This window comes from Macaca thibetana, chromosome 15, assembly GCF_024542745.1.
Source record: "Macaca thibetana thibetana isolate TM-01 chromosome 15, ASM2454274v1, whole genome shotgun sequence".
Lineage (NCBI taxonomy): Eukaryota > Metazoa > Chordata > Mammalia > Primates > Cercopithecidae > Macaca > Macaca thibetana.
In genome coordinates, this window is record NC_065592.1 from 43204458 (window position 1) to 43213600 (window position 9143).

The 9143-nt window shown below is 49.9% G+C and overlaps 1 protein-coding gene across 1 annotated transcript in view; it reads left to right on the forward strand.

Moving 5' to 3' along the window:
• Nucleotides 1-9143, forward strand: part of TOMM5 (translocase of outer mitochondrial membrane 5) — a 495867-nt gene that overhangs the window by 168827 nt on the left and 317897 nt on the right. The window lies entirely within an intron of this gene.

A 9143-nucleotide genomic window follows, 5' to 3' on the forward strand; every position in this document is an offset into this window, starting at 1 on the left:
GCGCAGGTCCACCGGGAAGGTCTGCGCCCAAGCCCCTCCTCACCTACACCTGAGGGGGCACAGCCTTCCCCAGCATGTTGGGGACCTGCTCTGGAGTGATTCCCCGCCCCGCCCCCGCTGTCCCCACAGGAACTTACCTGCCACTCTCCTCCCTCCTTTCCTTCTCCTTTTCAAGAATGTGACTGTCTGTCTCCCCTGCTGCCCCCCTTCCTCCCCAACTCCCCAGGACTCTTGGGCTTTGGTTCACCTCTTCTCCCTCTCTCCCCCACCTCCCCAACACATCCCAGTGTCCCCGAATCCACACCTCTGACCGTCAGACTCCCTCAGAGCATTGACACCAACACCCCCATGTCCCAACATATGCACGCACACACACACGCCTGGGGAACGCCTGTGCTCGGGGAGGACAAAGCCCTGGCACATGGTCCTGGTGACAGAAAACATTCATGAGCTTGGTCAGGACCAAGCGGTCACAGGCAGTGCCAGTGCTCGGCCACCAGGAATTTCCTGAAGGGAGGGAGGAAAGGTCACCTCTAGACTGTGTTATGCGTGGTGGTGGGTGGTGGTGGTGATGGGTATTTCTCTTTCAGTTCAATTTAACACACGTTGAGCATGAAACAGACGGGACAAGCTGGTGACCAGGAGCAGGAGACTGAGCACAGGAAACCCCTTCCTCATCAGAGTCCACAGGAAGCGGTGGGCCGTCAGATGCCTTCATCCCTGCACAGAGAGCCAGCAGGGTGGGCCAGAAATAGAGGCCTAGACAGGGACAGAGGCACGCTCAAGGCCACACAGCAAGTCCCTCTCCATATGCCTTGGGGTGCTTGAGAGCGACCAGCTCCAAGGGTCACCTCAGCCAGTGCAGCTCTGGGAAGACTAGGGTAAGGCTGGGGGATTCTTCTCAGACAGAGTTAATGAGCCATTTCTTTCCTCATTGGCTTACCGGGTGGCAGCATCCCAGGCCTGTAGTGACTGGTGTCATCTCTGGCTTGGGAGACAGTTTCCAAAGCCTGATCATACCAGGATGGCAGGAAGTCACCAGTGTGGCTCTAGTGCCCTCGTGTGGTTTTCTTTAGTATTGCAGCCAGTCCCAGGGAGTGGAAATGCGGCCTCCAAGTCACCGTGTCGGTTACAGAAGGAGAAACTGAGGCCCAGAGAAGGAAGAAGCAGGCATGTAAACAGATAAATGGCAGGCAGTGCAGAGTGATGAATGATGGGTGCTCCAGCAGAAGGGACAGTAGAAGTGGCATCTGAGCAAGGCCTCCTCACCTGCAGGAAGCAGGGACATCCTAGGCAGAGGAAACAACTTCAGCAAGAGCTGGGAGGCTCCCTCTGACTCCCGATCTGGGCTTTTCCCACTACAGTCTACTCTAAAGCCGCGTCCATTCATGCCCACTGGGAAGGGAGGTCAGGCCAAATCAGAAAGGCTCAGTACAGAACAATTTTATGCAATATTATTTCAAAGTTACTGACTTCCAATTATAAAATTAACATGTACTTTGTGGTCTGGCACAGTGGTTCACACATGTAATCCCAGCACTTTGGGAGGCCAAGGCAGGCGGATCACTTGAGGTCAGGAGTTTTTTTTTTTTTTAAGAAAGTTTCACTCTTATTGCCCAGGCCGGAGTGCAATGGCATGATCTCAGCTCACTGCAACCTCTGCCTCCTGGGTTCAAGTGATTCTCCTGTCCCAGCTTCCCAAGTAGCTGGGATTACCGGCACCCACCACCATGCCCAGCTAATTTTTGTATTTTTAGTAGAGATGGGATTTCACCATGTTGGCCAGGCTGGTCTGGAACTCCTGACCTCAAACGATCCACCTGCCTCGGCCTCCCAAAATGCTGGGATTACAGGCGTGAGCCACCGCACCCGGCCTCTACCTTAATTTGACTTATTCCAATTTTTGTATAACCAGCTCTGCAGGGAATTGTTCAGAAATCTTTGTTTCTGGGTTTTTGTAAGGAGAAATTCATAGATGGGGCATTATGAGGTCAAAGGCTGGGTACATGTTCAAGACTTCCCGTCCTCCAGAGATGCATCAGTTCCTCTTCTGCTGCTATGTCCGGGAGTGCCCCCACAGAAAAGCTGTTCTGTTACCTTTAAAGACTTTTAGCGGCCGGGCGCGGTGGCTCAAGCCTGTAATCCCAGCACTTTGGGAGGCCGAGACCGGCGGATCACGAGGTCAGGAGATCAAGACCATCCTGGCTAACCCAGTGAAACCCCGTCTCTACTAAAAAATACAAAAAACTAGCCGGGCGAGGCGGTGGGCACCTGTAGTCCCAGCTATTCGGGAGGCTGAGGCAGGAGAATGGCGTGAACCCGGGAGGCGGAGCTTGCAGTGAGCTGAGATCCAGCCACTGCACTCCAGCCTGGGCGACAAAGCGAGACTCCGTCTCAAAAAAAAAAAAAAAAAGACTTTTAGCAACTTGGACCTTGCCTAAAACATGAGGCACACTATAAGTAGTTTTTCTTCATCAGGGACAGCATGAGTTCAGGCTACCCATGGGGTTGGACAGGAGACAGGGCTCTGCATGTAGGGTGAGTAGTTGTCCCTCTAAGAGAAGCTTTTCAGGGTACAGGACTCTGAGGGCTAACACCAGGATGGTCCCAGCAAGCTGGAACAGTTGTCCTGTTACCCCAGGGGCAAGTCCCTTACCTCCCATTCAGTAGACCCTCCCTCTGCCCCTGTGAGAGAACCAGGGTCTGGGGCTGGAGCTGGGGCTGGGGAAACCCAGAGAAGCTCAGAAGGAGCCCTGCCCTCCTCAGGTCCAGGACGTGGGTAAGCAGAGAAACAGCCATCACCCAGGGGGAACCCAGTCTAATTCTATCCCTTTCCAGCTGTGCAACCTGGGTAAACTGCAAAAGCTTCCACTTCCTCTGCTGCAAAGTAACACAAAACCAGCAGCCTCACGGGGTTGCTGCAAAGATTACACACAGTGTTGAATGACTGCCCTTAGCAAGGCTTAGCGTTGTCAACCTTCAGAGGTCAGCTAGGATGAGAACAAGGTGTGATGGCAGAGGCCAGTGTAGCCACAGGATTTCAAAGCAAAGAGGGACTAGGGCGCCAGAAAGGCTTCCTGTGGGAGGTGAGAAGTGGAGTCTATTTTATAAATAAAAAATGCTCCAGCCCCACTGGACATCTCCTGAAGTTAGGACCACAGCTCTTAAGATCCTCTTCCTCTCCAGCTGGACGTCCCAGAGCAGTGCTCACAGAGTTCTCTCCATCCCCTCACTCAGCATCCTCTAACATTCCATCTTTCTCTGTTATTTACATTAATTCTAACACACTATAATTATTATCTAAATAATAAGCATCTGTTGGCCAGGAGCGGTGGCTCATACCTGTAATCCCAACACTTTGGGAGGCCGAGGCGGGTGGATCACATGAGGTCAGGAGTTTGAGACCAGCCTGGCCAACATGGCGAAACCCCATTTCTACTAAAAATAGAAAAATTAGCCAGGCGTGGTGGCAGATGCCTGTAATCCCAGCTACTTGGGGGGCTGAGGCAGGAGCATTGCTTGAACCTGGGAGATGGAGGTTGTGGTAAGTCGAGATGGGGCCATTGCACTCCAACCCGGGCAATAAGAGCAAAACTCCGTCTCAAAAAAAAAAAAAATAGCCAGGCGTGGTGGCATGCACCTGTAATCCCAGCTACTTGGGAGGCTGAGGCAGAAGAATTGCTTAAACCTGGGAGGCAGAGATTGCAGTAAGCCGACATGGCACCACTGCACCCCAGCCTCAGCAACAGAAAAAAAAAAAAAAAAGCATTTGTTGTGTTTACTATTTAAATAATTACATTTATTATGTCAATATTAAATCTATTGTCTTTATTGTTTAAATGTTAAGTCTGTGCAGCAGCTTTATTCTTTAAATATTAAACAGGTATTGTATTCATTATCTATTGCCTGTCTCCACCCACTAGAACGGAACCAGAATGCAGACTCCACACAAGCAGGGATCTAGGACAGTTTCTGGCATACAGTAGGTGCTCAATAAGTATTTGTTAGCTGAAGTAACAGTGATAAAAGATCCTATCTGTGGCGGGTTTACTCTATGTGTGCCTCACATTGTGCTTGCATTGGTCTCCCACAATGGGAGCCCTGCTATGCAGATGAGAAACTGAAGTTCAGGCCTGGTATGGTGGCTCGTGTCTGTAATCCAAGTACTTTAGGAGGCCAAGGAGGGAGGAGCACTTGAGTTCAGGAGTTCAAGACCAGCCTGGGCAACATGGAGAAAACCCATCTCTACAAAAAAAATACAAAAATTAGCCAGGTGTCGTACTGCACACCTGTAGTCCCAGCCTCTTGGGAGGCTAAGGTGGGAAGATCACTTGAGCCCATGAGGTGGAGACTGCAGTGAACTGAGATCTTGCCACTGCACTTCAGCCTGGGCAACACAGGAGGCCCTGTCTCAAAATAAACAAACGGGCCAGGCATGGTGGCTCACATCTGTAATCCCAGCATTTTGGGAGGCCGAGGCGGGTGGATCACTTGAGGTCAGGAGTTCAAGACCAGCCTGGCCAATGTGGTGAAACCCCCCCCCCCCACTAAAAATACAACACAAAATTAGCCAGGCGTGGTTGCAGGTGCCTGTAGTCCCAGCTACCTGGGAGACTCAGGCAGGAGAAGTGCTTGAACCCAGGAGGTGGAGGTTGCAGTGGGCAGAGATTTTGCCACTGCACTCCAGCCTGGGCAACTGAGCGAGACTCTGTCTCAAAAAAATAAAACAAAATAAAAATAAAAAATAAAAGAAGTAAACAAAAGTATCAGAAAAGTACAAAGAAACTGAGGTTCAGAAAGGTGAAGCGATGCTAGGAAACAGAAGTTGGATTTAGTGGTGGAGGCTCAGAGGGAGGTCACGCCTGGAGGTGAATGGGATCTAGAGAGAAATTCCATGGTCCCTTCTGCCCCAAGAACAAGAGACAAGGGTGGCATTTTGAGTCCTTGAACACCACTGCTCCTCCATACCTGAAGGAGAATGAGCTTCCATCACACTGGATGTGCCGTCATGGAGAACCTCCCTCAGGGTCTTGGAACATGGTCACCAGGAAGGACCCTCTTCCTGTAGATGGAGATATTGAGGCTGGTGGGGGGCTCCCCAGTAACATCACTAGGAAGTGGTGGATCAAGGATGCAAACCCAAGTATTCTGACCTTGCAGCATACTACATCGAGTTCAGGGTTTCCCAGCTTGCCTGACCTAAGGTTTACACAGGTTCTTACAAAAATACAAATTCCTGGCCGGGCGCGGTGGCTCAAGCCTGTAATCCCAGCACTTTGGGAGGCCGAGGCAGGTGGATCACGAGGTCAGGAGATCGAGACTATCCTGGCTAACATGGTGAAACCCCGTCTCTACTAAAAATACAAAAAACTAGCCGGGCGTGGTGGCGGGCGCCTGTAGTCTCAGCTACTTGGGAGGCTGAGGCGGGAGAATGGCGTGAACCCGGGAGGCGGAGCTTGCAGTGAGCCGAGATCACGCCACTGCACTCCAGCCTGGGAGACACAGCGAGACTCCGTCTCAAAAAAAAAAAAAAAAAAAAAAAATTCCTAGGACCTCTGCTTGGAGATTTTTACTCAGGAGGTCTTGGGTCAGCCCTGGAAGCCGATATTTTTCACAAACTCCCCAGGGGTGTCTTATGATGAGGGAGCTCAGGAGATACTCCCCTGGGGTCAAGGCCAGGCTCCCCACCACCCTGCAGCTCACCATCCACCTGGGCCTTTGAACAAGTGCCAGGAAAGAGGAAAGCATCAACCATCACACTGCGCATCTGTGGCTAGCTCCATCCCCCGAAACAATAGGAGTGGCAGAGTCCCAGCCTCATCTCTTACTAGGTACGTAACTCAGATAGGTCATGGGACTTCTTTGAGGACACAAAGTATGTGAAAATCAGAGGAAATGACATATTGTGTGACTGCTTGGGAAACCCACACAGTATTGTGCAACTGCTTCTTGTTACATTGACTTGGCCCTTGGTAGGTAAAAATGTGTTTGTATTTCACAAGTATGTGTCACTCAGACAACAAGGAAGGTGTCCCTGATCTTACCCAGAGGTCACCAACCTTTCCGAGCTCTGAGATCTGTCAGGGGGCATAAACTTTGCCTGTTGGTGTGCTGGGAGAAAAAGCTGGGGTACAGAAATTATGTTAGGGAGAAAGCCACCTGGTGTCTTCCTCCTTATACACTTTTTCTCCTCCCATGCGTTTTCTGGAACCTACCTTGTTTGAATCCTAGTTTTCCTTTACGGATCACCTTTTCCAAGTAGCCTTCCCTTATTGCAGCTGGTACAACTTCCCTGTCCTATTAACACTCATAGCACTTGGTACGTGCGGATCTCAAGAATGCTGATCATTTTTCCTTAGGACTGGTTCCCCTCTGGGCTGCAGGCTCATTCATTTACACATTCCTGAGCCCTGCAGGACCCTGTGTTTCAAACCACAGGTCACTATTATGGGTCAGGATGTCAATTTAAAGCTATAATTTCCCGAAGTTGCCTGAGAAGAATCAGCTGGGGCTAGTGTTAAATATGCACAGGCCAACTGGCCTCTCTCCTGGGGATTCTGATTTAGACTGTCTTGGAACTGATTTTATATATATATATATATAGCTCATATGTATATATCTATATATGTCTATATTATATATACATGTATATCATGTATCATATATCATGTGTATATATTGTGTGTATGATACGTGTATCACATGTGTATATGATACATGTATATGTGTGTGTGATACATGTATCATGTGTGATGCATGTATCGTGTGTGTGATACATGTATCATCTATGTGTATATATGATTATATATATGTGTTGGGTTTTTTTGAGACAGGGTCTGTCTCCCAGGCTGGAGTGCAGTGGTATGATCACAGCTCCCTGCAGCCTCAACCTCCAGACTTAAGCAATCCTCCCACCTCAGCCTCCCAGGTAGCTAGGACTACAGATGTGTGCCACCACGCCTGGCTAATTATGTTATTGTTTATAGACAGGGTCTCACTGTGTTGCCCACACTGATCTCAAACTCAAATGATCCTCCTGCCTCAGCCTCCCAAAGTTCTGGGATTACAGGCATGAGACACTATGCCCAGCCTGGTGATCTATTTTTTAACCAGACTTCTAGGACCTAGGATCTAGGTCAACGCTTTTCGATCTGTAATGTGCACACAGCACACCTGGTGAACTTGTTAAATACCAATCCTGGTTTCCTGGGGACAGAATTCTGCATTCCTAACAAACTTCTGGGTGACTCAATGCTGGTGCTGTAAGCATAGGGCCCATAGGTAGTTTGCCCAAATTCAAGAGATTCTTATCTTCAGGCACATTAGGGAAGCAAGTATTGAGTGCTATTGTTCTCAACCTCAGCACACCCAGGAAGCTTTTATACTAAGGTTCAGGTCCCACTGCAAACCAATTAAATCAGAACCTCTGGGGCAGAGGAGTGGGGCGGGGATGGGGGGGTGTTGTTTTGTTGTCAAAGCTTCCCAGATGATTCTAATGTGAAGCAGGGCTAAGAATCACTGATTCACTGGGTCCCCACCAGTATTAAAATAAATGAATGAATAAATTGAAGAGAACAAACCATCTCACAGGCTTGCAGGGTAAACCCTGGGTCTCCATTGTACGTTATAAATACAGATGCACGTGAGTTGCTGGATCAGAGCAGGTTTGGACATAAGTGAAGCAGAAAGGGAGAAGGTCCTAGCGTTCACAGACCAGCCATGGGGACAAACCGCAAGGACATGGGGTGGGGGCCAGGGAGGGTGGGGCTGACAGCACCGAGGGGCTCTGCAGCAGGAGGCAGTGAGGTCAGATGGGGCAGCAGTGACCAGAAGCCTCTGAACTGAGCCATGCAGGAGGAGCAGGACATTGTCATGAAGCAAGCAAGACCTTTTAGGCACAGAGGACAAAAAATACGCAAGCATGGGGCGGGGGGCGTGAAAAGAATGCAGCAAGTTCAGGGAAGGGAACACCAAGTGGCTGACTGGCCCTTGGCCATTTGGTACTGGGGGTGTGAAGGGGAGTGGCAGAGATAGGCAGGGGCCTGATTGCAGAGGCCTAGGAAATGTGAGCTGAAGAGAAAGGAAGGTCAATGACCCCTTGTTAGGGAATGACCTCAGGTGATCTTGTCTGGGCAGAGCCACTCAGTTTCTGAGACTCCACTGACAGCTTGCATAAGGCTGTTTTCATGCACCATGAAGAGCCCATGAAGTCTGAGGGCACCAGACAACTTTTTAGAAAGCATTTTGAGAGAAGGAGTGGAGGGTGATTAAGCAAAGATCCACCAGCAACCTTCCTATGGCCCCTTCCCCCAAGAACCCAGGCCCTCCCTTCCAACAGCTCTGCTCTCCACCCGCATTTCATTTCAGCAAACATCTCCTAGGCACCCTTTTTGCCAAGCACTGAGTGGGAGAGCCAGGAAAAATCCAGACAGCTCTGCCCTCATGAGCTGGAGGTGGGAAAGATCATATTTTCATGAGTGACTACAACATAGGACAGGACATCAGAAGCGCCCCAAACTTTGAGCCATGGGAAGGCAGGGGAAAGAACAGTCAATTTTGCCTGAGATGATCAGGGAAGGCTGCTAGGAGGGAAAGGCGGCAAAAGGACCTTGAAGGGCTGTTTGGTGAAGGGCTAACACGTATCAATGGTGAAAGGGGGAAACAGGCTTAAGGAACACAGGTTTTGCAAAACACTGAGACTGCATATGGCAAAAGCACAGAATATAGTTGGGGTTGAGGTAGACAGACTGGCAAAAGGGCCAGGACAGGACAGCCCCGTGCACCAAGTTAAGGAGTTTGGATTTACTGGGGGAAGCAAGAGGGAACCATTGGAGATTTTTAAGCTGGAGGATGACATGATCACAGCTGGGTTAGAGGATATCTGGCAGCTGACCTAGTGGCTGGAGGTATGGAATGCAGCAATGGGTGGATAAGGACAGAAATGAAGGACTAACTTTAAGATGGATCTGGAATCCAAAAATAGAGGGTTTTCATCCCCAACATTCATATGCCCAAGAAGAGCCAATGAAGGGCCTGGAGGTTTCTGACAAGGAACAGAGAGCTGGAGGCGCAGAGGCCTGTGCTGTGACTGCAGCATAAAAGAAGCAGACTGGCTCAGCTCCAGACCTGAGCTTTCCCGTTAG